This window comes from Theropithecus gelada, chromosome 20, assembly GCF_003255815.1.
Source record: "Theropithecus gelada isolate Dixy chromosome 20, Tgel_1.0, whole genome shotgun sequence".
Lineage (NCBI taxonomy): Eukaryota > Metazoa > Chordata > Mammalia > Primates > Cercopithecidae > Theropithecus > Theropithecus gelada.
This window is the reverse complement of record NC_037688.1, coordinates 26,777,609-26,805,484: the sequence shown is the minus strand read 5'-3', so window position 1 is coordinate 26,805,484 and position 27,876 is coordinate 26,777,609. Positions and strand designations below refer to the sequence as shown.

General features: G+C 41.9%; 1 protein-coding gene across 1 annotated transcript in view; it reads right to left on the bottom strand.

The window, feature by feature from the left end:
• The window catches only part of TANGO6 (transport and golgi organization 6 homolog), a 264,770-nt gene that overhangs the window by 144,713 nt on the left and 92,181 nt on the right, over positions 1-27,876 (bottom strand). The gene's annotated exons all lie outside the window — the stretch shown is intronic.

Genomic DNA, 27,876 nt, shown 5'->3' with positions numbered 1-27,876 from the left:
TTTTTGAGACGGAGTCTCGCTCTGCCGCCCAGGCTGGAGTGCAGTGGCACGATCTCGGTTCACTGCAAGCTCCGCCTCCGGGTTCACACCATTCTCCTCCCTCAGCCTCTCGAGTAGCTGGGACTACAGGCACCTGCCACAATGCCTGGCTAATTTTTTGTACTTTTAGTAGAGACAGGGTTTCACCATGTTGGCCAGTATGGTCTCGCTCTCCTGACCTTGTGATTAGCCCGCCTCGGCCTCCCAAAGTGCTGGGATTACAGGCGTGAGCCACCGTGCCCAGCTGAATTAAAGATTTTTAAATAATTAAAATGGCCAACTTTATGTTGCTATACACACATGCATGCACACACACATAAAACCACAATAAAATATTTTTTAATTATTAAAAAATTTAAAAAGTAAAAATACAAAATGACAATGAGGATTCTTTGAGGTCTAGGATGAAGAGGCCTTCTTCCATAGAAGCTATGCTTTCATTTTTGCAAGACTCTTACAGACACTACAGTTATAGAAACATTTTACATTCTAATTCCCTGCTTGAGATTTCCTGAATCCCAAAAAAGCAAGTCAGCAGAAAATGTCCATTCCGTGATTGTAACCTCTCAAATATGCATTTTCTTTTTCTTTTCCTTTGTTTTCTTTTGAGACAGAGACTCACTCGTCGCCCAGGCTGGAGTGCAGTGGCACAATCTCGGCTCACTGTAACCTCTGCCTCCTGAGTTCAAGTGATTCTCCTGCCTCAGCCTCTTGAGTGGCTGGGATTACAGGTGTCTGCCACCATGCCCGGCTAATTTTTGTATTCTTAGTAGGGTCAGGGTTTCACCATATTGGCCAGGCTAATCTCAAACTCCTGGCCTCAGGGGATCCAACTGCCTTGGTTTCCCAAAGTGCTGGGATTACAGGCATGAGCCACTGTGCCTGGCCTCAGATAGAGGTTCTCTTTCCTTATTCCCTCCTGCTCTGCTCAGTGCCAAGACAAGTCTACTCCCAGACCCTTAGGAATAGGTGAAGGTACTTGAAGGTGTACCTCGAGGTGTATTCCTTAGAGGGTCTAAGCTTAATGTTGGAGGGCTTTCTATTAGATTCCTACTTTAAACTGGGTCTGGGCTTTCATTTCTGCAACTTAGCCTTCAAGGCCATGAAACCCACAGCTTAATTTCAAGCAAATGCCCTCAGAGTAAATGCAGGTTCTTATGTTTAGTTCACCTCATAGAGTTCTGGTTTTCTCTTTAGACGCTGGCTTGGCTATTCCCTGTTTTCTTTCTTTCTTTCTTTCTTTCTTTCTTTCTTTCTCTCTCTCTCTTTCTTTTGGTTTTTTTTTTTTTTTTTGAGATGGAGCCTCGCTCTGTGTAGCCAGGGTGGAGGGCAGTGGCATCATCTCAGCTCACTGCAACCTCTGCCTTCCGTTTTCAGGCAATTCTCCTGCCTCAGACTCCCAAGTAGCTGGTTATACAGGCGCCCGCCGCCACGCCCAGCTAATTTTTGTATTTTTAGTAAAGACGGGGTTTCACCGTGTTGGCCAGGATGGTTTTGAATTCCTGACCTTGTGATCCACCCGCCTTGGCCTTCCAAAGTGCTAAGATTACAGGCGTGGCCAGGCGCGGTGGCTCACGCCTGTAATCCCAGCACTTTGGAAGGCTGAGGTGGGCGGATCACAAGACCAGGAGATAAAGACCATCTCCGCTAACACGGTGAAACCCCGTCTCTACTAACAAATACAAAACATTAGCCGGGTGCGGTGGCGGGCGCCTGGTCCCAGCTACTCGGGAGGCTGAAGCAGGAGAATGGAGGGAACCCGGGAGGCAGGGCTTGCAGTGAGCCGAGATTGCGCCACTGCACTCCAGCCTGGGGGACAGAGCGAGACTTTGTCTCAAAAAAAAAAAAAAAAATTTACAGGCGTGAGCCACCGTGACCGGCCAGTCATTCCCTGTTTTCTTATGAGCGCTTTAATGCTTTTAAAGTGTTTTAAATATGTTGCCCTATACAATAGTTGTTTTTATTTTTTGTTTTGTTTTTTTTTTGAGACGGAATCTTACTCTATTGCACAGGCTGGAGTGCAGTAGTGCGATCTCGGCTCGCTGCAACCTCCCCCTCCTGAGTTTAAGCAATTCTCCTGCCTCACCCTCCCGAGTAGCTGGGATTACAGGTGCCCACCACCATGCCCAGCTAATTTTCGTATTTTTAGTAGAGATGCGGTTTCACCATGTTGGCCAGGCTGGTCTCGATCTCCTGACCTTAGGTAATCCTCCTGCCTCGGGCCTCCCAAAGTGTTGGGATTACAGGCGTGAGCCACCATGCGCGGCTTATATAATAGTTATTTTTAGCCGAGTTATCTCATTATTACTAGAAGTGGAAGGCAGATATCTTTTTTTTTTTTTTTTAGAATATGTCTAGTTTGAATGTAAGATTTAATGTTTTAATCTACCTGACAAATATGCTGCATGTTAAGCTTTCTTTGTATTAGTAATAGTATATGAGACTTTCCACTGATAAATTCTATCATTCTAAACAAGTATATTCACTCCTGAATCTTTCTCCTTTATACTGTTGTCTCACTGAGTAATTTAAATTGAATTTATTTTCACATTTTCACGTACAATTTTTGACCCAGTGACCCAATTGATCGTCTCAGCATCTTATTAAGTGTTGCAAGTAACAGCTTCTAATGAGTACGAGTGAAAGATCAAACACCACTGTGCCACTGCAGTCACAGTGAGGAGCAGAGCAGGGTTGCTCTATGAGCTGTCATTTTCCTTGTATGTCCCTGTTATGAATGGCATCTGGATAGATACATCCTGGATGCAATTCTGCTCCTAGCTTAACCATTTGGTTGCTGAATTGCAAGACAAATAATAGATACATTCAATTTTATCTAATTAGTATTCTCTGACTTAATAATTTTGCAAACTGAATCACTTTACAAACTAAATATAGAAAAGTATTATGGTCTGGTTTCTAAGCAACCATTTCATTAAGAAAAGCTCCACTTGGGAAAAACATCTGTCAGTTAGGTTTCTGCTGTCATATTATTTCACAGTGAAAAAGCCATGGTCACTCTGTGCTTTAGTAATCCCTAGTTGTGAAAAGGTCAACAGGGGGTACTACACCGAGGGAAGCCATCTGTTTAAATCTGTACTAGTCTCTGAATCTTGTTATCATGAAGCAATTCAGTTTCCCTAAACAGCCATGTAATTTAAAAAAACATTCTCTTCTTATTATAAAAGCAATATATGTTCATATTAGAAAACATGAAAAATATAAAAGACATAAAGAAGAAAATAAAAATCACCTGAGTTTTTGATGCCTTCATGTTAGATCTCATTTGAAAATGGATTCCACTGCTAAAAAATTACTTAAAATCCACTGGCCTAAAATAATGCCACATGGTTTTACCTTCTTCATCTGCAATTAGGATGTGTTTCATAATGGTTAAGGGCTATGTGTTGAACAACCAAGCTCAGAAATTTGTACAGATATCCAAACATTCCCATTGCATTTCACGAAAGTAGGCTTAAGGAGAGACTGAATTCTCCATCAGTGGTGAAGAGGTGAGAAATGGTGTGTGTGTGGCATGACACATGAAATGTGATATATAACTTCCTTGCTAGGCAGGTACATGGTCCGACTGAGTTCTCAAATCTTATAGAGTAGCAGAACTTTGTTTTTCCATGAAATCTTAAGAGAGGGCTTAATGAAAGAGAGAAAAGGAGAGCCATCTGGTTAGAGTGGTTGCCTGGTGCTCCAAACCCACTCACCCATGCCCCTCCTCACTGATCCTAAGGGTCTGGAGGGCACAAGCGTTCATGCAGTTCTTGTCTCCTGCTCCTCCCTGCCACAGTCCTGCTGCTTTGCTGTTCCACATCCTGCGACACTCTTTCCTCCTTTTTTTTTTTTTTTTTTTTGAGATGGAGTCTTGCTCTGTTGCCTAGGCTGGAGTACAGTGGGGCAATCTCAGCTGACTGCAACCTCTGCCTTCTGGGTTTGAGCAATTCTCCTGCCTCAGCCTCCCAAGTAGCTGGGATTACAGGCACGCACCACCACACTCAGCTAACTTTTTTTTTTTTTTTTTTTTTTGTATTTTTAGTAGAAATGAGGTTTCCCCATGTTGGCTAGGTTGATCTCGAACTCCTAACCTCAAGTGATCCACCCACCTCGGCCTCCCAAAGTGCTGGGATTACAGGCGTGACTCACTGTGCCTGGTCTCCTTCTCTTCTTTACTAGGTTAATTCCTAATTACCCACAGATTTTAGCTGATGGGTTACTGCCTCCTTCCCTCGCTGTTAGGGAAAATGTCCCTAAAATATGTTTAGTGAAGCAATTAAATACTTCTTAATTTCATGGTTTTTGGGGCTCATTTCAAGTCCTTCTCCTATACATATAGACAGTCACAAAGGCAGGTTTCATGACCAAGAAGGCAGTGTGAGATACCTCCAGGTAGAGTCAGTTGCTTAAATGTCTACTTTACAAGCTATTAAGGAAGTGTAAGTATCTTCCCTACAGCACAGCTATTTAAATTTTGCCCTGGAGCCACCCTTTCTCTAGTAAAGTTGGAATTTGAAGGCAAGTTAAGGAGGATAGAGTTAGTGAGAGAACATCATGTACCTTTTCTTTAGAGTACCTGTCAAAACCATGTTTTACATTTGTGTGATTTTTTGTCATTTGCTCTTCTCCAACTGTAAACTCCATGAAGGCAGGACATGACTGTTTTTCTCAGTGCGGTACCTCACACAGCACTCTCAAACATAGTAGTGCTCAATAAATATCTGTTGAGGCAGGTGCAGTGGCTCACGCCTGTAATCCCAGCACTTTGGGAGGCCCAGGCAGGTGGATCACCTGAGGTCAGGAGCTCGAGACCAGCGTGGCCAACATGGCGAAACCCGGTCTCTACTAAACACAAAAAACTAGCTGGGCATGGTGGTGCGCGCCTGTAATCCCAGTTACTCAGGAGGCCAAGGCAGGAGAATCGCTCGAACCTGGGAGGCACAGGTTGCAGTGAGCCAAGATCGTGCCACTGCACTCCAGCTTGGGAGACAGAGCTAGACTCCGTCTCACACACATAAAATAATAATAATAATAATAATAATAATAATAATAAATATCTGTTGAGTGAATGAATTAACATTTTAAGCTATTAACAACGACAACAAAAAGAAAACCCTAGTGGCCAAAGATAATATTTTACAATTCTCTTTTTGTCCCTATTTAAAGGTTATCAATAGTGGAAAACAAAAGTTGAACACAAAGGACAAAAGTGGTTCTAAAACAGCTTTCTCCTAATCAAGAAAAACCTTAGCAATCATGTCCCAGCAGACAGACAGAGAGATGACCTAACAAGGTCTTTGGCAGCTCAAGGTCTGTGATTCATTCCCCGAGGCTCAATTCATTCCCAACCTTCAATCCTCCTCCAGGGCAGCAGACATACCACAAGGTCAGGAAGCAAAAAGGCCTAATGTAAAAATCTAAAAATGTGTTGCCCAAACTGTACAGACACCATTTAAGTGTACTGTTCCACCACTGCCAAGATCTCAACATGACCTGAGAGGGGGTAACTGATGCTTCAGTCAGTTAAAAATTTTAAAGTTATGATTCAGCAACAAAAGGAACTATGTCAGTGTTAATAAAAAATATAATTGGGCTTACTAAGCGTGTGAACAGCTTCAAGTGTCATCTTAATCACATCTGGTGAGATTAGGAATTTTAATTTGTATTTGAGATGAAGGGTGACATAGGCTGCTTGCTCTTTAGTTGGGGAGGGAAACGCAAAAGCAGGGTGCCCCTCCAGCTGATATCACAATATAGCTCCAGTAAAAACCACGGATTCCTTAGAGAGTGTGATGCTGTACTTAAGCAGAAGTCTGAAGAGGGACTTGCTGCTTTACTTACAAGCTCTCTCACTACTCTATCCTCCTTAACTTGCCTTCAAATTCCAACTTTACTAGAGAAAAGGTGGCTCCAGGGCAAAATTTAAATCACTGTTCTGCAGGAAAGGTACTTAGACCTCCTTAATAGCTTGTAAAGTAGACATTTAAGCAACTGACTCTTTACCTGGAGATAAGTCACGCTGCCTTCTAGGTCATGAATCCTGCCTTTGTGACAGCTAGTCTATATGAATAGGAGGTGAGGGACTTTAAAGGAGCCCCAGAAACCATGAAATTAAGAAGTATTTAATTGCTTCACTAAAAATGTCATGATCCACTGGTTCCATGGTTTAATTTTACTATCCGTAAGAGCAGAGCCCATGGTATTTTGACAAAGGTGAGAAAATGAAACGGAGAAAGGAAGGAAGCACAGAGGCGTAAATGAGGGCCTTGGCTTTGGAGTTGAATCCAGCCTCCATCACATACTGGTTGGCCAAGCAATAACCTCCTAGCCTTGGTTTCTTTTTCTGAAAAACGGGAGATGAAGATACTGACTCCTATCCCTTGCCTTCATGCCCATTTTGCTCCACTAACAACCTGAACTGCTTCCCTTCCATTATACTTTATATTTGCAACCCCCCACTTCTTTTTTTGAGACAGGGTCTCTGTCACCCAGGCTAGAATGCAGTTGTACGATCATAGCTTGCTGCAGTCTTGACCTCTTGAGCTCAAGTGATTCTCCCACCTCAGCCTCCAGAGTAGCTGGGACTACAGGCATGCGGCACCACACCTGGCTAATTTTTAAAATTTTTATAGAGACAGAGTTTTGCCATGTTACCCAGGCTGGTCTTAAACTACTGGGCTCAAGTGATCGCCCACCTCGACCTCCCAAAGTGCAGCCACAGCACCTGGTCTGACCCCACTCTTGAACATCTTCCTACCTTTGCTTTTCCCTCAGCTTCAATCCCCTCACACTCATTTGAGTGTCTAAATCGTGCCCACCCATCTTTCATAGTCCTGAGAGCTTCATAAAAAACAACAGTACTGTTCTGAGTTTTTAAAGTTATTTTTTACTTTTTTAAATTTTTTATTTATTTATTTTTTTGAGACAGAGTCTTGCTCTGTTGCCCAGGCTGGAGTGCAATGGCGCCATCTCGGCTCACTGCAACCCCCACCTCCCAGGCTCAAGCGATTCTCCTGCCTCAGCCTCCTGAACAGCTGGGATTACAGATGCCCGCCACCACGCCTGGCTAATTTTAGTATTTTTAGTAGAGATGGGGTTTCACCATGTTGGCCAGGCTGGTCTCGAACTCCTGAACTCATGATCCACCCACCTCAGCCTCCCAAAGTGCTGGGACTATAGGTGCGAGCCACCACACCCGTCCTAAATTTTTTTTTGAGACAGTCTCGTTCTGTCACCCAGGCTGGAGTGCAGTGGCGCGATCTCGGCTCACTGCAACCTCCACTTCCCAGGTTCAAGCGATTCTCCTGCCTCAGCCTCCCGAGTAGCTGGAATTATAGAAACCCACTAGTATGCCCAGCTAATTTTGTATTTTTAGTAGAGATGGAGTTTCACCATGTAGGACCAGGCTGGTTTCGAACTCCTGACCTCAGGTGATCCACTTGCCTCGGCCTCCCAAAGTGTTGGGATTATAGGCATGAGCCACCACACGTGGCCTTTAATTTTTTTAAGTGTACAATTCAGTTAGTTTTAGTATATTTACCAGGTTGTACAATAATCACCACTATCTAATTCCAAAACATTTTCATCTCCTCACAGAGAAACCTCATATCCATTATCAGTCACTCCCCATTCCTCCATCCCCTGCATCCTCTGACAACTATTACTCTACTTTCTGAATTTATACATTTGTCTGTTTTGGGTATTTCATACATATAGGGATCATACAATACATGGCCTGTTGTGTCTGGCTTCTTTTCCTTACCATATACATATATATTTTTTGAGACGGAGTCTCGCTCTGTCACCCAGGCTGGAGTGCAGTGGTGCAATCTCGGCTCACTGCAAGCTCTGCCTCCTGGGTTCACGCCATTCTCCTGCCTCAACCTCCCAAATAGCTGGGACTAAAGGCACCCGCCATCACGCCTGGCTAATTTTTTTTGTATTTTTAGTAGAGACTGGGTTTCACCGTGTTAGCCAGCATGGTCTCAATCTCCTGACATTGTGATCCACCTTCCTCGGCCTCCCAAAGTGCTGGGATTACAGGCGTGAGCCACCGCATCTGGCCTCCCTTACCATATTTTCAAATTCATCTATGTTGCAGTATGAATCAATACTTCATTCCTTTTTATTGCCAAATAATATTCCACTGTGTACATATATCAGATGTTATGAATCTATTCCTCAGGTGATAGATATTAATATTTATGTTGTTTCAATTTTTCAGCTATTATAAATAATGCCTCTCTATATATAAATATAAACTTGTATGTGGACATATGTTTTCATTTCTCATGGGTATATACCTAGGAGTGGAACTGATAGGTCACATGATAACCATGTTTAACCTTTTGAAAATGGCCAGACTATTTTTCAAAGCAACAGTACCATTTTACATTTCTACCGGCAACATAGGAGGGTTCCAGTTTCTTCACATCCTCATAATTTGTATTATTTTAAAGTAAACTTTTTTTTTTTTCCTTTGAGACAGAGGTTCACTCGTCTCCCAAGCTAGAGTGCAATGGTGCAATCTCGGCTCACTGCAACCTCCACTTCCCAGGTTCAAGCGATTCTCCTGCCTCAGCGTCCCAAGTAACTGGGATTACAGGCACTGACAATCAGGTCCAGCTAATTTTTGTCTTTTTAGAAGAGACAAAGTTTCACCACGTTGGCCAGGCTGGTCTGAAACTCCTGACCTCTAGTGATCTGCCTGCCTTGGTCTCCCAAAGTGCTGGGATTACAGGTGAGAGCCACCATGCCTGGCCAAAATAAGCTATTTTTAAATGCCATTTATTGGCACCAGAAATACAACAGATATCAAAAGTTCTATACAGAAAGCTATGTGCTTACTTAATTCACGCTCTCAGTAAACTGGATAAATCCCAAGGTTTCTTTCTTTCTCTCTTTTTTTTTTTTTTTTTGAGACGGAGTTTCACTCTTGTTGCCCACACTAGAGTGCGATGGCTCGATCTCGGCTTACCACAACCTGCCCCTCCCAGGTTCAAGTGATTCTCCTGCCTCAGCCTCCCAAGTAGCTGGGATTACAGGCATGTGCCACCACACCTGGCTAATTTTGTATATTTAGTAGAGACCGGGTTTCTCCATGTTGGTCAGGCTGGTCTTGAACTCCCGACCTCAGGTGATCCGCCCACCTTGGCCTCCCAAAGTGCTGGGATTACAGACGTGAGCCACTGCACCTGGCCACCCAGGATTGATTTCTGAAACCTCTTTCCTAATGCTCCTAAAACAATGCTGAGGCCGGGTGCGGTGGCTCAAGCCTGTAATCCCAGCACTTTGGGAGGCCGAGACGGGTGGATCACGAGGTCAGGAGATCGAGACCATCCTGGCTAACACGGTGAAACCCCATCTCTACTAAAAAATACAAAAAAATAAAAACTAGCCGGGCGAGGTGGCGGGTACCTGTAGTCCCAGCTACTCAGGAGGCTGAGGCAGGAGAATGGCGTAAACCCGGGAGGTGGAGCTTGCAGTGAGCTGAGATCCGGCCACTGCACCCCAGCCTGGGCGACAGAGCAAGACTCCGTCTCAAAAAACAAAACAAAAAAACAATGCTGATACTCTCAATGCTGAAACACTAATGATTGTCCGCAGGAAGAGGGGTGGGCAGTGTGTGAGGTAATACATACTCACAGTCCACGTGAAAGATGAGTTTCAAAGATACACACAGAGATTGCTTAAAAATTAACTCTCGACACATTGCCAAGTTAGCAAAAATAAAACAAAAACCAAGCATGAGGTCAGCATATTGTTAAGTTATAAACACGGTTGATATGTAGTGAAACAATCTTCCAAAGGTAGGCCTGGTTCTCCTATACTTAAGACCCCTAGGAAACTCAGCCCTTCCATCTTGGGAACAGAAAGAATGAGGGCACTATGATTGATTATTTTTCCCTGTGGCAAAATGTAGACTTCAGAGCCAGAGGCACAAATCCAAATCTTGATGTTGTCATGAGGTATCTGAATCACTTTGGGCCAGTTACTTAACATCCTTAAGCCTCAGTTCCTTCAACTGTAAAATGGGGAGAATAATTCGTAACTTGCACGGTCACTGTGATTAGCACATAGACAGTCAATAAATGCTAACTTGTCATAATAAATGACAATAATTACTTACTGTCATTTCTCTTTACATCTAAGGCAATCTTGGAAAGTGAAAATAGCTAACAGTGAAGTAGCCAGTTCATCTTTTACTTACATATGAGTACTAAACTGTTAAATATTCTGATGCAAATTTGCATGTATCAATCTTTGATTGATGGAGGAAACCACTGGACAGATATTCCAAAAATGAAGCTAGTGTAAAACTCAAGTGTTGTGGGCTTTGAAATGCAATCTCTGGCTTGGGAGAGGGAAAGGAGGCATCATATACATATATATATAAAAAAGATAGGTTATAATATCTAGTCTTATTATATTTCACGCTTGTTGACAGAATCAAAGCTTTCTAGATAATTAAGCATTATTTAATTTTTTTTTTTTTTTTTTTTTGAGACGGAGTCTCGCTCTGTCTCCCAGTCTGGAGTGCAGTGGTGTGATCTCAGCTTACTGCAAGCTCCGCCTCCCAGGTTCACGCCATTCTCCTGCCTCAGCCTCCGAAGTAGCTGGGACTACAGGCGCCCGCCACCACACCTGGCTAATTTTTTGTATTTTTTTTAGTGGAGATGGGGTTTCACTGTGTTAGCCAGGATGGTCTTGATCTCCTGACATTGTGATCCACCTGCCTCAGTCTCCCAAAGCGCTGGGATTACAGGCGTGAGCCACCGCGCCTGGCTTAGCATTATTTAATTTTAATAAATATTATTGACAATCATAATACATCTTTTTATTTTATTTATTTATTTATTTTTTTTTATGGAGTCTCACTCTGTCTCCAGGCTGGAGTGCAGTGGCACAATCTTGGCTTACCACAACCTCTGACTCCCTGGTTCAAGCAATTCTCTTGCTTCAGCTTCCCGAGTAGCTGGGATTACAGGCACATGCCACCATGCCTGGCTAATTTTTGTAATTTTAGTAGAGTCAGGGTTTCACCATGTTGGCCATGGTTGGCCAGGGTGGTCTTGATCTCTTGACCTTGTGATCTGCCTGCCTCGGCCTCCCAAAGTGCTGGGATTACAGGCATGAGCCACTGCGCCTGGCCTTTAAATTTTAAAGATACAACAACATCACCAATTTCTATCATCATTTGAAAGTTCTAGAGAAGTAATCTAGTATACTGGGGGGAAAATAAGATTAAGATTAAGAGGCCAAGAACATGGTTCAAATTATTTGCTGTGTAATCTTGAAAAAGGAACTTAACTCATGTAGGCCTCAGAATTTTCACCTATAAAATGGGGATATCTCACATCACAACCAAAAATTAGCCCAAAATGGATCACAGACCTAAATGTAAGAGTAAAATCTGTACAACTCTTGGAAGTAAACACAGAAATAAATCTTCATTATCTTGGGCTAGGCAATGATTTGTTAGAAATGATATAAAAAGTGCAAGCAATGAAAGAGAAATTAGGCGGGGTGCAGTGGCTTACACCTGTAATCTCAGCATTTTGGGAGGCTGATGCAGGCAGATTACTTGACCCCAGGAGTTCGAGACCAGACTGGGCAACATGGCAAAATCTTGTCTCTACAAGAAATCCAAAAATTAGCTGGGCATGGTGGTGTGCACCTGTAGTCCTGGCTACTTGTTACTTGGGAGGCTGAGGTGGGAGGTCAAGGCTGTAGTGAGCCAAGATCAAACCACTACACACCAATTTGGGTGAGAGCAACACCCAAGAAAAAAAAAAAAGAAGAAAGAGAAATTAGACTTCATCGAAAGTAAAAACTTGTGTGTTTCAAATGACACCATTATGTAAGAGAAAAGACAATCCACGGGATGGCAGAAAACACCTGCAAATCATGTATCTGATAAAGGACTTTTCTCCAGAATATATAAAGAACTATTATAACTCAATGATAAAAAGGAAAATAAAATTAAAAATGGGCAAAGAGGCTGGACATGGTGGCTCACGTCCTAGCATTTTGGGAGGCCAAGGTTGGGGGAATCATCTGAGGTCAGGAGTTCGAGACCAGCCTGGCCAACAGGGAAAACCCTGTTTGCACTAAAAATACAAAAATTAACTGGGCATGGTGACAGGCATCTGTAATCGCAGCTACTCAGGAGGCTGGGGCAGGAGAATCGCTTGAACCTGGGAGGTGGAGGTTGCAGTGAGCCAAGATCATGCTGCTGCACTCCAGCCTGGGCAACAGATGAGACTCCATATCAAAAAAAAAAAAAAAAAAAAAAAAGGCAAAGAATCTGAATAGACACTTCTCTAATGAAGATTTACAAATGGACAATGAACTCAAAAAAAGACCCTAAACATCACCAGTCATGAGAGAAGTACAAATCAAATCACAATGAGATACCACTTCACACCCATTAGGGTGGCTATGTGAAAGCTGAACATACAAATTCAGTCATTCTTGTCATACCCAACTAAGAGTTGAGAGGCCAGGGAAACAAAGCGTGCAGTGCACATAACATTGCTCCAAAAGTATGATTCTCTACAAGCCCGGCTGCTGAAACTGCCTACTGTGACCTAAAACCAAGAAATAAAAAAATAAAAAGAAAAAAGAAATTTTAAAAAGTAACCTAAAACCAGTTTTATCTCATAGCTACTAAAACAAACTTGCTGCAACTCAAAGACTAGTTTTACCCACCACTGTCACTCCTCAGAGCTTGTCAGCTGCCCAAAACTTTACTAGGTGCCAATGAACTTTCTTTCCAGAACAATATGTTACATTTCTCCTTTTTATAAAATCTCCAAACTTCTTCCTCTTTTTTTTTTTTTTTTGAGACAGAGTCTCGCCCTATCACCTAGGCTGGAGTGCAGTGGCCTGATCTCGGCTCACTGCAACCTCTACCTCCTGGGTTCAAGTGATTCTCCTGCCTCCAGAGTAGCTGAGATTACAGGTGTGTACCACTACACCGGGCTAATTTTTGTATTTTTAGTAGAGATGGGGTTTACCATGTTAGCCAGGCTGGTCTCGAACTCCTGAACTCAAGTGATCCGCCTGCCTCAGGCGTGAGCCACCGTGCCTGGCCAAACCTCTAAACTTCTCTTTGTTCTTCAGACATATGGAAGACCACCCTGTCTGTGTATGCCCTGTATTGCAATTCTTGCTTCTGCAAAAATGTTTTAAATTTAGAGATTTGTCCTTATATTTTATTTGATTTTGACATACTTGGTGTCAGAAGTGGGATTCCAAAGCTGACTCACCTTGGGAAAAATCATCGGCCCTTAGAACTATGACATAAAGTACTCACATGGAGGGCCTTTGAGCATCCTCTCTTTCACGAGTCACCTAGGTGTTCCCCAGTGAGTCTCCTGGATGGCACTCCTGATTTGGGTAAAGTTCTGTTTTGTTTGGGATTTGGTTAGAGAAGGGTCTTTCCTCCTCTTGTTTGGAGGGAGGTCTCTCTCTGGTTGGGAGATCTCCTGTTGGGGAGGATTCTTTTCCTCCTGGCAGACCTCAGCTGTGAGGTCTGAGTGAAGAGATAATTTTTCCTCCAGGTTGAGGCCTGGGTGAAAGGATTTTTCCTTTTCACTTCAGTTGGGAAAGGCAGCTTATCATCCTCTTGGTAAATACATGCTTTATTTTCCATCAGCAGTTGCGTTTATTTGGCTTTTGCATATTCAACACTTGCATTTAATTGGCTTTTGTATATTCAACATTAAACCGAGTCACCTAGATAAGTTTAATTACAAATGGGCTCTCAAAGTTCAAAGGCATGCCAAGATATATTTTGAGATTCCAGCTGGTAACATGTTCAAACATTATAGGGATCATGCAGTCTGTTGTTCTTAAAACTAAACTAAAAGACCATGGCAATAAAATCATACATTCCAAATAAGACTCATATCTCAAGGGATATCTTGAGGCTAAAAAAACAAAATCCAACCCGGACTCAAAGACTGACTAGCTATAAAATACTATCTCAAAGTTAGTTGAGACTCTCTGCTTTGGAGCTTGCCCCTCCCCTTCTTAGAATTCCTTCTTTCTTGCTCTAAGCTAACTCTCTTTTTCCAAAACTCCTCAGCGAGGCTGGCATACTGACTACTTAAGTAAAAAACATGTACAAACTCGCAGATATTTTTTAAAATATTATTTTGACCTTCATGCTGTTTCTTAAAAGTGAAAAATAAAATTCTCATATAAAAGACCCCTTCCTATACTAAAAGGAATGAGGAGATTCTTATCTTCAAGGGCAAAAAATTGAGACCAAGACAATACTTTACAGACACTGTTAAAAAAAAAAAAATCTCTTGGCCAGGCACGGTGGCTCACACCTGTAATCCCAGCACTTTGGGAGGCTGAGGAAGGCGGGTCACGAGGTCAGGAGATTGAGACCATCCTGGCTAACATGGTGAAACCCCGTCTGTACTAAAAAATACAAAAAATTAGCTGGGCGTGGTGGCGGGCGCCTGTAGTCCCAGCCACTCGGGAGGCTGAGGCAGGAGAATGGCGTGAACCTGGAAGGCAGAGCTTGCAGTGAGCTGAGATTGCGCCACTGCACTCCAGCCTGGGTGACAGAGTGAGACTCTATCTCAAAAAAAAAAAAAATTCTCAGATTCAGGTTGCAGTGAGCTTTGATCATGCCACTGCACTCCAGCCTGGGTGACAAAGTGAGACCCTGTCTCAAAAAATAAAAATAATAATAAAATAAAATAAAATAAAGAACAAAAAGAAAAAAAAGGAATAAAAAATAAAAATAAGAATATAAATATAAATAAGGCCGGGCATAGTGGCTTACCCTGTAATCCCAGCACTTTGGGAGACCAAGGCAGGCTGATTGCTTGAGCCCAGGAGTTTGAAACCAGTCTGGGCAACATGGCAAAACCCTATCTCTACAAAAAACACAAAAATTAGCTGGGTGTGGTGGCATATGCCCGTAGTCCCAGCTACTCGGGAGGCTAAGGTGGGAGGACTGCTTGCACTCCAGGAGGTGGAGGTTCCAGTGAGCTGACATTATGCCACTGCACTCCAGCCTGGGTGTCAGGGTCAGACCCTGTCTCAAAAAAAAAAAAAAAAAATTAAATAAATGAAATAAAATAAAATTTCTCAGATTCATATTTCAGAGACTCAACTTCTGCAGTATCTCGCTATATGGGATTCATAGGTCATACATCACTGCATTTAGCATTTTCTCCCCTTAAAAAGTCCTGAGATGATAACGCTGTCCTTCAACTTTGTCATCAACTCCTGAACTTTTTCTCCAGTTCTAACTCTGCCGTTATGGCCTGACACTAAAACGTTTATTTTAATGGCCTAAAAAAGCAATGTTTTCCTCCAGTATAATTTGATTCTGTATTCCTCACTTTCCTTGATGCATCTAAATTGTTACTCTTATAACCTAGACCCATTCTTCCTATGTCAGATTAAATTCAAATAATCTTTTCACCAGCTTTGACTTCCAGGTTATCTAAATGAGGTTCCCTTTAGAAAAAACAATCACACTGTAAGAGGTTTTTCTTTATCTTTTTGGTAAAGAAAAAGACTTTACATTTTACTATGATGATTTTCTGCATTGCCTTTATTATGTTTTTGATGACTTTAAAAAAACTGAGCTTTAAAAGGGTTAAGGTTTTAACAACCATGTAACTTTTTTTATTTTTTTTTTGAGATGGAGTGTTGCTCTTGTCGCCCAGAATGGAGTGCAGTTGCATGATCTCGGCTCACTGCAACCTCCGCCTCCTGGGTTCAAGAGATTCTCCTGACTCAGCTTCCCAAGTAGCTAGGATTACAGGAACCTGCTACCACGTCTGGCTAACTTTTGAATTTTTAGTAGAGATGGGGTTGCGCCATGTTGGCCAGGCTGGTCTCGAACTCCTTACCTCAGGTGATCCACCTGCCTCGGCCTCTCAAAGTGCTGGGATTACAGGCGTGAACCACTGTGCCCGGCTCTACATTACTTTTTTTTTTTTGGAGACGGAGTCTCGCTCTGTCACCCAGGCTGGAGTGCAGTGACCGGATCTCACCTCACTGCAAGCTCTGCCTCCCGGGTTCACACCATTCTCCTGCCTCAGTCTCTCAAGTAGCTGGGACTATAGACACCCACCACCATGCCTGGCTAATTTTTTGTATTTTTAGTAGAGACGGGGTTTCACCGTGTTAGCCAGGATGGTCTCGATCTCCTGACCTCGTGATCCGCCCGTTTCAGCCTCCCAAAGTGCTGGGATTACAGGCTTAAGCCACCGCGCCCGGCCTCTACATTACTTTTAAAGTCTTTTGATTATCACACTGGTTAAATAAATGGCTATAATTTTACAATAACCTGTAATTCTGGGGGTTTTTTTTTCCCCCTTTCTTTCTAAGAGATGGCGGGGCAGGGGGTTCTTCCTATGTTGCCCAGGTTGGCCTCAAACTCCTGGGCTCAAGAAATCCTCCCACTTCAGCCTCCCAAGTGGCTGGAACTACAGGCACATGCCACTATGCCCAACTGTAATTCTGTTTTCATCAAACGTTTTCAGCATTTTAACATCTTTGAGAAACTTCCCCAAAATCAAACCTAAGCTGTCTTTTTTTTCCCCCCCTCAGAGACAGTCTTGCTCTGTCACCCAGGCTGGAGTGCAGTGGTGCAATCTTGGCTCACTGCAGCTTCCACCTCCCAGGTTCAAGTGCGTCTCCCACCTCAGCTTCCCGAGTAGTTTGGACTACAGGAATGCACCACCGTGCCTGGCTAATTTTTTTATTTTTTGGAAGAGATGGGGTTTTCACCATATTGGCCAGGCTGTCTTGAACTCCTGACCGCAAGTGATCCACCCACCTCGGCCTCCCAACGTGCTGGGATTACAGGTTTGAGCCACCATGACCAGCTCTGATAACTTTAAAATCAACAGACTCAATACAAATTTCTAAGACTCTAATAAAAAAAAAAAACCTGATAGATTCATAAAACTACTAATGGAGATCAAACAGGAGTTAATTATGAGATTAAGTAAATAATGTTTTATGACTTTTATTTAAAACTGTTACTTTATGCAAATATTTTGTTTCCCCCTTTAAAAAATTTTTTCTTTTAAGTTATGTATCATTTCCAACAAGTTGATAAAGTGTACTTTTGTAAACAAAGATAAAAACATGTTTTTTCTTTTCCTTACTTAATCCCTCCAAAATTCAAAAACTATTTCTAAATATTCTTAGGACAATATGGTTATTTACATAAACCCAATAAAATTCTGTTCTTAAATGTTAGTTATATTACCAAGGCTTTGACTAAAATGTCATATTTAAAAATACACATAAAATCCCTGACTTCAAGGGTTCCCAGCCTTATAGTAAGTAAATAAAACTGTCACTTTCTGGCAGGCCCAGAAACTTTAAGTCTATAAATAAATGTAAAGTCTGCCTTGGTTTGGCTTCCTAGCTGCAAGATCATTTAAATGTGAGATTCCTATATTTCAATAGGAAATATTTTACTTTTCAATGTAAAAAATAAATTATGTTCCCAAAAGAAAGCTATAATATACCTATTATTAGAATATAACTCTGTACATTGTTTTCAAGTCATTGTTATCTATTTTTGAGTAGTCTAGGTCCTAAAATCTCCCAAGTTCCTACAATCCAAGTTTCTTCCATAAAATTACTAAAACGGGAATTGCTCTGTTCCTAAAGCCCTATAAACTAAAACTTGAGAAATTTTTATAAACAAGTGTTGTGCCTGTTGGCTTGATGTATAGGCCACATAGAAAGTTCACCAAATGGTCCAGTGCCCTAACCAGTGACATTCAAACTACAAACCAGGATGAGAAGTGGACATTGTCCAGGCTGCAAACAGCTTTTCCTAAGATGTCAAAACAAAACTCCACATCATCATGAGACCTGTACTTCCCTTAATGCTCTTCTTTTCATTTGATAAGATGCTGTAATGAAAATTTCACAGTCAATAACTGTTAGTGATAACCTGACAAAACCTGACCTAAAAAATCCTTTTAGGATTAGGCGTGGTGGCTCATGTCTGTAATCCCAACACTTTGGGAGGCTGACGTGGGGGGTAGTTTGAGCCCAGGAGTTTGAGACTAGCCTTGGCGACACAGTGAGACCCTGTCAAGAAAAGAAAAGAAAAACGAAAAGAGAAGAGAAGAAAGAAAGAAAAGAAAAGAAAAAGAAAGGAAAGAAAGAAAAGAAAGAAGAAAAAGAAGGAAGGAAGGAAGGAAGGGAGAGAGAAAAGGAAACAAAGGAAAGAAAGAAGGAAGCAAAGAAGGAAGGAAGGGAGGAATGGAGGGAGGAAGGGAAATTAATTATATATTTTTAAAAATCCCTGTAGTCAGACTAAATCAGAATCCAGCTCAGGTGCTACACAGTTTATGCCTGACCTCAAGCTCATGAATCATAGGCAGTCCCACCCAGGAGATGTAGATATGTACAACACACTAGAAACTGAAGCAGACTGCAAAGAGAGACTGCATAGACAACTATGAGATGTGTGAAGTTGCAAATAATTATTTTAAAAATCATGTAATCAAGATATGAACACCAATGAAATTAAAATCCGAAAATATGTACGTGTGTGTATATACATATACATATTTATACATATGCGCATGCATATCTGCTCTAGCTTTTCTGAATTAATGTCAGTTAAATTGGAATGGTATGTGGAAAAATGTGTTCCCTGTTTTGTTTTGTTTTTTCCGTTTCCTAGAATAAAATATCCACACTTTATGGCAAAAAAAAAAAGAAAAAAAAATCCTTTTAGTCCACCTAGCGGAAAACTTAGACAATATCCCTTACACAACGTACTGTTCAAATTTGCTGGTGGTCCCTTTTCTAAAGTTGGCAATTTTCTGTTTAATTCAAGCAAGTCATAACAACATACTACTTAATGACAACTACAGGTCTCACCCAGTTTCCACTATGGTTTTTGTTTTTGAGACGAAGTCTTACTCTTGTCTCCCAGGCTGGAGTGCAATGGTGCTATCTTGGCTCACTGCAACTTCCGCCTCCCGGGTTCAAGCGATTCTCCTACCTTAGCCTCCCGAGTAGCTGGGATTACAGGCGCCCGCCACCACGCCTGGCTAACCACTATGGTCTTTTAATTTGTTTAGTTTGTTGCCCTTAGTCTTGGACTCTTAGTTCAAAAGCATTTTACAAACTAAATTTATTATATTGTTGTTATTTTTTATATTATAACTTTTAAGCTTTTTTGTTGTTGTTACTTTTTTTTGTTGTTGTTTGTTTGTTTTTTGAGACAGGGTCTCATTCTGTCACCCAGGCTGGAATGCAGTGGTATGATCATAACTCACTGCAGCCTTGACCTCCTGGGCTCAAGAGACCCTCCTGCCTCAGCCTCCCAAAGTGTTGGGGTTACAGGTGTGAGCCACCATGACTGGCCAGCTTTGCTCTTACTGATTGTTTAATCTTTATAATGCCAGCTCTCCCAACAAAATAATGTTAACCCAGTCCTCCGAGATGATTGCTAATGCTTATAGAACTGTTAAGATAGAACTTGATAATTGACTCTAGAACAATGTACCCTAGGAACACTCTTCCTTCTGGACTCTGCTACTCAAATGTGGCCCCAGGTCCCTGACATAAGCCCCCATACTTCCCTGCTGATGTGGGACAGAGATAACAAGAACAGGTCCATCCTAGCTCCAAGGGACAACTAAGCTAACTTATAAGTAGTTAATCGGCAAGGCTTTTAAAAAGAGATCTCAATCAAAAGGGGAAAATGTGAGACTGAATCATAAGAATTGGGTCATGCCTGTCATATCCAACTAAAAAGGAGTTGAGAGACCAGGGGAAAAAAAACACAGGGCACATAACATTGCTGCAAAAATATAATTCCCTGCAGGCCTGGCTTTTGAAACTGCCTGTTGTAGCCTAAAGCCAGTTTTACCAAATCGCTACTGAAACAAACCTACTGTGACTCTAAGACTTATTTTACCCACTGCTGGCACTCATTAATCAGAGCTTGCCAGATCTCCAAAACTTTACTAGTCCCAATGATCTTTCTCCAGAACGATATGTAACAATTCTTCTGTTTACAAAACCGCCAACCTTCTCAGTGTTCTTCAGACATATGGAAGACCACTAGGTCTGCGTGTATGCACCAAATTACAATTCCTGCTTCTCAAATAAGATGTTTTTAAATACAGAGATTCACCTTTATATTTTATTTTACCTCGACAGCTTTGACCAAAAAAACAGACCATAACAAGTATTGGCAAAGCTGTGGAAAAATCGGAACACTCATACATTGCTGGTAAGGAGGTAAAATGGTATATCTGCTTTGGAAAATAGTTCAGCAGTTCCTCAAAAGGCTAAACATAGGCTTACTATATGACTCAGCAATTCCACTCCTAGGTATATGTATATACCCAGGGGAAATGAAAGCATATGTTCACACAAAAACTTGTACACAAATGTTCCTAACAACACTATTCATAATAGCCAAGTCTACGGCAATAGCACCCGGAACGTGCCCAATCTCATCATAATAGCCAAAAGGTGGAAACAACCCAATTGTCCACCAATTAATGAGCCGGATAAATCAAACATGGCTAAGCAATACCATGGAGTATTAGTCAGTCATAAAAACGAATGAAGTCATAAAAAGGAAACCTCAAACCTCAAAAACTTTACGCTAAAGTGAAAGGAGCCAGACAAAAAAGATCGCATATTGTATAATTCCATTTATATGAAATGTCCAGCATATGCGAATCCAGAAATTAAAAAGTAGATCAGTGGTTGCCAGGGGTTGGGGGGAGTGAGCAAGGGAAAGTGACTTTTGATGGGTATGAAATGCTAAAAATGTTTTAAAATTAGATAGTGGTGATGGTTGCACAACTCTTTAAATACACTAGAAACCATTGACTTGCACGTTTTAATTGGGTGAATTTTAGGTATGTAAATTACATCTCAAATAAGAAGTTTTAAAAATGGAGATAATGTCTACTTCCCAGAACTACTTAGAGAATTTACTGAGAGAGCATACAGGAGAGACTTTCTCTGAATGCTTATTTGTTAATTAAGTGGTACAGAAACCAGGTCAGGATATAAAAGAAATCTTCCCTTTTCCAGGACATAAATGGAGATGATAAACTTCGCAGGACTGCATTCCAAATTTCCATGCCAGGTCCAATTAGATGATCCTTCAAGGGACAGAATTATTTTCAGTTAATGGTTTCTCAACTTATTTTATTTGAGGTAGAAATCTGAGAATGAGATAGAGATTCAGTTCCTGACAAGTTAAGACTTGTAATCCTGCTCAATTTGAAACTCTGTGAAAACAATTTCATCTTGTATCTACCTTCCCCCTTCCGGGCTTTTGCCTTCCCTCTGCTCAGCTCTTTTGCCAGAAACGAAAGCTCTTCTCTGAAAGGAAGAGGGTGGAAGAGCTAGTGTGATTTGTTTGGGCACGTCAAGATGGCTAGATCTCTTCACTCTACACATTGGCATGCTTTCACCTCCCATGGTTGGCCCAGAGCCCAGTTTTTTTTTTTTTTTTTTTTCTTTTAAAAGAAGGCTGGTAGTTTTATCCAAAGATCCTTTTGACACTGAGAGGGACCACTTGGGTCCCCAAAATGCATCTGTTGCTTTCAAAATACCCTTTAAATAATTGAAAGTGACTGAGAGGACATATGAACAGATCTACAGTATAGAAATAATCTGGCTATAGGCAGGGCGTGGTGGCTCACGCCTATAATCCCAGAACTTCAGGAGTCTGAGGCGGGCAGATCACCTGAGGTCAGAAGTTTGAGACCAACCTGGCCAACATGGTGAAACCTCGTGTCTACTAAAATTACAAAAAAATTAGCAGAACATGGTGGTGGGCACCTGTAGTCCCAGCTACTTGGGAGGCTGGGGCAGGAGAATTGCTTGAACCCAGGAGGTGGAGGTTGCAGTGAGCCGAGATCGCACCATTGCACTCCAGCCTGGGTAACAAGAAAGAAACTCCGTCTCTGGCTATAATGTCTTATTGAAAAATATCACTTATTTATCATATTCATTATTGAACATCCATTTCAAAACTAAAATGTGAAAAAATGCCCAAACATCTAATGTACACTATGGGAATCTCAAGGATGTATCCTTTTTTTATTTTCTTTTTGAGATGAAGTGTCACTCTGTCACCTAGGATGGAGTGCAGTGGTGCAATCATGACTCACTGCAGCCTCAACCTCCTGGGCTCAAGTGATCCTCCCACCTAAGCCTCCTAAATAGTTGGGACTACACGTGCACACGAACACACCTAGCTAAATTTTATTTTTGTGTGTGTGGAGACAAGGTCCCACAATGTTGCCTAGGCTGGTCTCGAACTCTGGGGCTCAAGCAATCCTGCCACCTCAGCCTCCCAAAGTGTTGGGATTACAGGCATCAGTCACTGAGCCCAGACTTCAAGGACATATTCTAACTCCCATTTTGGAAAAGAGAAAGGCTTCTGCCTTTCACCTTATATACTTCATTCTTGTTGAAATTTTTTAAAAACATTGAGAATGTATTACTTGCATAACAATGATGATAAAAACAGTGAAGAAAGAATATACAAGGAATACAAAAGGGGAGACATTTATCTTCGTCTGTGTAAGATTAAGTTCTCTCTCTGTAAACTCTGTAGGGTAACCGGAACTCAGCGACTTTATACATAATTCTGAAGAAGCTGTTATTGAGTATCTGGGAGAAGCTGCTAGAATGACTAAGTCAACCACTGCTTCCCAGTAAGAATAAACAGAGATACACACAGTTTTTCCTAAAATTATATTTAACTCCTAGGGTATTTAGTTCTCAGATTGCTGTGATAGATAATATAGATTTAGAAATTTCTAAGTCCGGAATCAATATATAGCTGTTAAATGAATTGCTGTATTTTATTCTCTTCTGCTCTCCACCTAGACTGTAAAGTTGGTAAGAATTTATAAAAGAAATATAAAATATCAATAAATTAAGCAAAAAGTATACTATAATTTCCACATGGAGCCATTTAGGCAGCTCAGAAAAGGAAAACTTTAAAAATACATAGTCCCCACAACTGAATGCTACTCAGAGCACAACCAGGCACTTCCCACCCTGTACTACACGACAAGAGGGCTGGTCTTGTCTGTCTGGGAGCCCAGAATGGCTTTGTTCCTGTAGTGCTTCAGGCCCAGGCAAACTACATTGGCAATGCAGGTGGGAAAATTCAGCTATTTTCTTTCTTAATGGGAAACTCACCTAAAGCCTTGGCTTTTAAGTGCATATTACAAGAACCAAAAACATCAATTAGTTCAAACTTGTCCATCATCTTGGGGAGCTGAGAACAGAAATTACGCCTCTACCCCTCACATTCTTCATCACCAAATTAGCTACTAACTGATTTGCACACCAATCAAAATTACTAAAAACAAACACAACGCCAACAGCTGTGATTCTGATAGCAGGCCCTAGAGGCTAATGAGCTCAGTGGGTTAATCAACTAAGATGCTTATTCCAAACAGCAAGGTGGCCACATTAGAATGACATGCCACCCATTCCCAAAAATCCAGTCTTAAAAAAAAAAAATCAATGAAAACATCTCCTTGACAGTAGTACAGTTTCTTCGGAAAAGTACAGGATGACATGTGTTCTGAGACTTCTGAATTATAAGCACTTTAGGTTCTTGCTTCTTTGATTTATCTGACTTCCATAAGCACAACTTATGGTCATGTGATCTCCGGGACCCCCAGGTCTATCTCAATTCCTGCCCTCTTTGGCCTCTCAGCTGCCGGTAATTACTTTCTCTCTTGAAACCTGTTACTCTTAGGGCTTTCATTCTCACCTAATTGTCTTTTACCACTTTGGGTGGTCATTTTGTCTCCTTTGAAAAATTCTCTTTTTGCTTTTGAACCTAATTACAACTTGCAGTTAATCTAAAGTGTTTTGTATATAGGAGATATACAATATATGTTTGTTGAATAAAGAAAGAATTTGGCTGGGCACAGTGGCTCATGCCTGTAATCCCAGCACTTTGGGAGGCTGAAATAAGAGGATTGTTTGAGTCTAGGAGTTTAAGCCTGGGCAACATAGTGAGACCCCCATCTCTACAAAATGTTTTTTAAAAAATTAGCCTGATGTGTGTTGGCACGCATCTGTAGTCCCAGTTAATCAGGAGGCAGAGGTGGTAGGATTGCTTGAGCCCCGGAGTTAGACGTAACAATAAACCATGATCATGCCACTATACTCCACCCTGAGTGACAGAGCAAGACTCTGTCTCTAAAAAAAAAAAAAAAAGAAAATTAAGAAAAGAAATTCCAGAACTCCAAGGCTCACGCCTTCTTCACTATATGATTTCCCCTCTGCATGCTCTCTCAAGCTTCAAGTACTAAGTCTGTATAGATCATATCCACATTATACCCTGAAAGAACTAGCCAGTAAAAACCTGCAGTTACCTTTGTGCTCACTGACAACCTTGCCTCTGGAAGGTAAACAGAACACATCAACGTGAAGAATGGTGTTACTGCATCAATGCCCGTTGCTATGTGACTTGAAAGTGTGTCCCACTAAAGGGATAGCATATGTTTCTCTATCCCTCAACTTTTGGGTTGGGCCTCATGACTTGCTTTAGCCAACAGAAAAAGGCAGAATGATAGGATGTCTGCTCCGAGTCAGGCCTGAGGAGCCTCTGGAACTTATGGTTTCTCTTTGACACTTCATGGTTCTCACCATGAGCAGAACAAACCCCGGTAAGCCACTGGTTCAGGGATGATCAGGAACACATGAAGCACAGCTACCACAGCTGGTCTGAGACCTGCAGGGAGGGGCCAGCCGCCCAGCCGAGCCCTGCTGAAACTTCAGCGGGTCTACAGATGCGTGAGTGATAATAAATGATTGGTGTTTCAGGTTACTGAGTGTCAAGGTAGTTTGTTGTTGTTGTTGTTTTCTGAGAAGAAGTCTTGCTCTGCTGCCCAAGCTGGAGTGCAGTGGTGCGATCTCGGCTCACTGCAACCCCTGTCTCCTGGGTTCAAACAATTCTGCTTCAGCCTCCCAAGTAACTGCGACTATAGGCATACACCACCATGCCTGGCTAATTTTTGTATTTTTAGTAGGGACAGGGTTTCGCCATGTTGATCAGGCTGGTCTCAAACTCCTGACCTCAGGTGATCTACCCACCTCGGCCTCCCAAAGTGTTGGGATTATAGGTGTGAGCCACAGGGTAGTTAGTGAAATATCAACAACTGACAGAATCGGCCTACTCAAGCTTCAGATCTGAGAAGTTACAGAGATCACCACATTATTACCTAGTCATCCAACAGTAGATGTAATAGTGAAGATTCTGACGATGATAACAACACTAAAGTATTAATAGCTAACACATGTTGAACACTGTGTGCCAAGCAGTTGCAAGGAATTAACTCATTTAATCCTAATATTAAACCCCCTTTTATTAATAAACATTTTATGATAGAATAGTCATCTTATGAACTAATATTGACACTTTATCAACTGAAGTTTATAATTTATTCAAATTTCCTTAGTTTTCCCCTAATGTCCTTTTTTTTTTCTTTTTTTTGAGACAGAGTCTCACTCTGTTGCCCAGGTTGGAGTGCAGTGGCGTGATCTCGGCTCACTGCAACCTCGGTCTCCTGGGTTCAGGCAATTCTCGTGCCTCAGCCTCCCAAGTAGCTGGGATTACAGGTGTCTACCACCACACCTGGTTAACTTTTTTTGGTGTTTTTTTGTAGAGATGGGGTTTCACCATGTTGGCCAGGCTGGTCGCAAACTCCTGACCTCAAGTGATCTGTTTGCTTTGTACTCCCAAAGTGCTAGGATTACTGGTGTGAGCCACTGCGCCCGGCCCTAGTATTCTTTTTCTATTTCAGAATCCCATCTATCACATTACATTTAGTCATCATATTTCCTTAGGTGCTGACAATTTTAGCCCTCTCCGCTTTTACTAAATTTGATTTTATTTTGGCCAGGCACGGTGGCTCCTGCCTATAATCTCAGGACTTTAAGAGGGCGAGGCGGGTGGATCACCTGAGGTCAGGCGTTCGAGACCAGCCTGACCAACATGGAGAAACCCCCGTCTCTACTAAAAATACAAAATTAGCCAGGTGTGGTGGCTCACGCCTGTAATCCCAGCTACTTGGGAGGCTGAGGCAGAAGAATCACTTGAACCCCAGAGGCGGAGGTTGTGTGAGCCGAGGTTGCACCATTGCACTCCAGCCTGGGCAACAAGAGTGAAACTCCATCTCAAAAAAAAAAAAAAAAACATTATTTTATTTTTTTGATAACAGTTTAATTGAGCTATATAACTCATATACCATACAATTAACCCATTTAAAGCTCCTAACTCGGCTGGGCGTGGTGGCTGACACCTGTACTCAGGTGACTGAGACACAAGAATTGCTTGAACCTGGGAGGCAGAAGTTGCAGTGAGCCGAGATTGCGCCACTGCACTCCAGCCTGGGCGACAGAGTGAGACTCCATCTCAAAAAAAAAGTGTATAACTCAATGGTTTCCTAGCATACTCAACAGAGTTGTGAAACTGTCACCACAATGAATCTTGGAACATTTTCATCACCCCCAAAAGAAGTCTTGTATCCTTTATCTATCACCCTCAACTATTTCTCGTTTGCCCCAGCCCTAGGACAGCACTAATCTATTTTCTGTCTCTAAAAAATTGCCTATTCTGGACATTTCAAATAACTGGAATCATATAAAATGCAGTATTTTGTGGCCAGTTTCTTTCACTTACCATGTTTTCAAGGTTCATCCATATTGTGGCATGTATCAGTCCTTCATTTTTATAGCCAACAATATTCCATTGCATGTACATACCACATTTCGTTTATCCATTCATCAACTGATGGCTGTTTGAGCTATTTCCACTCTTGGCTATTGTGAATAATACTGCTGTGAACATTCACATACAAGGTTTTGTGCAGACATATGTTTTCATTTATCGGGTATATTCCTGGGAGTGGAATTGCTGGGCCAAGTAGTAACTCTATGTTTATCTTTTTGAGGAACTGCCAGACTGTTTTCCAAAGTGGCAGTACCATTTCACATTCCTATTTAGTCCCCTTTTCATAGATAAAAAATTGAAGCCCACAGGGATTAAGTAATTTGCCAATGCACGGTAATGGGGTGGCCCACCCAGGTGGTCTGCCGACTGTATCTCACTGACGGAGCCAAGGGAAACCGAGTTAAGTCTGACCTCACCATGTCTGCTTCTGGACCTTTTGGGAAGGGTGCCTTATTCTCTACATCCTCTCTAGATTTGGAGCCCACAAGTTAAAGGGGATGTGGAGAACAACAAAGAATCATAAAAAGAGAAATAAAGTTACTGCAAAAAATGTTTTGATGAGAAAATATTTAATACCCTGAGTTCTTTTAGCTTAATGAGAGAGCAAAGGTGCATACAGACAGGAGTTGAGGCTGGGCGTGGTGGCTCATGCCTATAATCCCAGCACTTTGGAAGGCCAAGGTGGGTGGATCACTGGAGGTCAGGAGTTCGAGACCAGCCTGACTAACATGGTGAAACTTTGTCTCTACTAAAAATATAAAAAATTAGCTGGGCGTGGTAGCGGGTGCCTGTAATCCTAGCTACTTGGGAGGCTGAGGCAGGAGAATCACTTGAACCTGGGAGGCAGAGGTTGCAGTGAGCCAAGATCACGCCACCGCACTTCAGCCTGGGTGACAGAGCAAGACTCTGTCTCAAAAAAAAAAAGAAAAAAAAAGAAAAAAAAAGAAAAGACAAGACAGTAGCCGACTAACATAAAAGGTTAATGTAGGGCCGGGCGCGGTGGCTCAAGCCTGTAATCCCAGCACTTTGGGAGGCCGAGACGGGCGGATCACAAGGTCAGGAGATCGAGA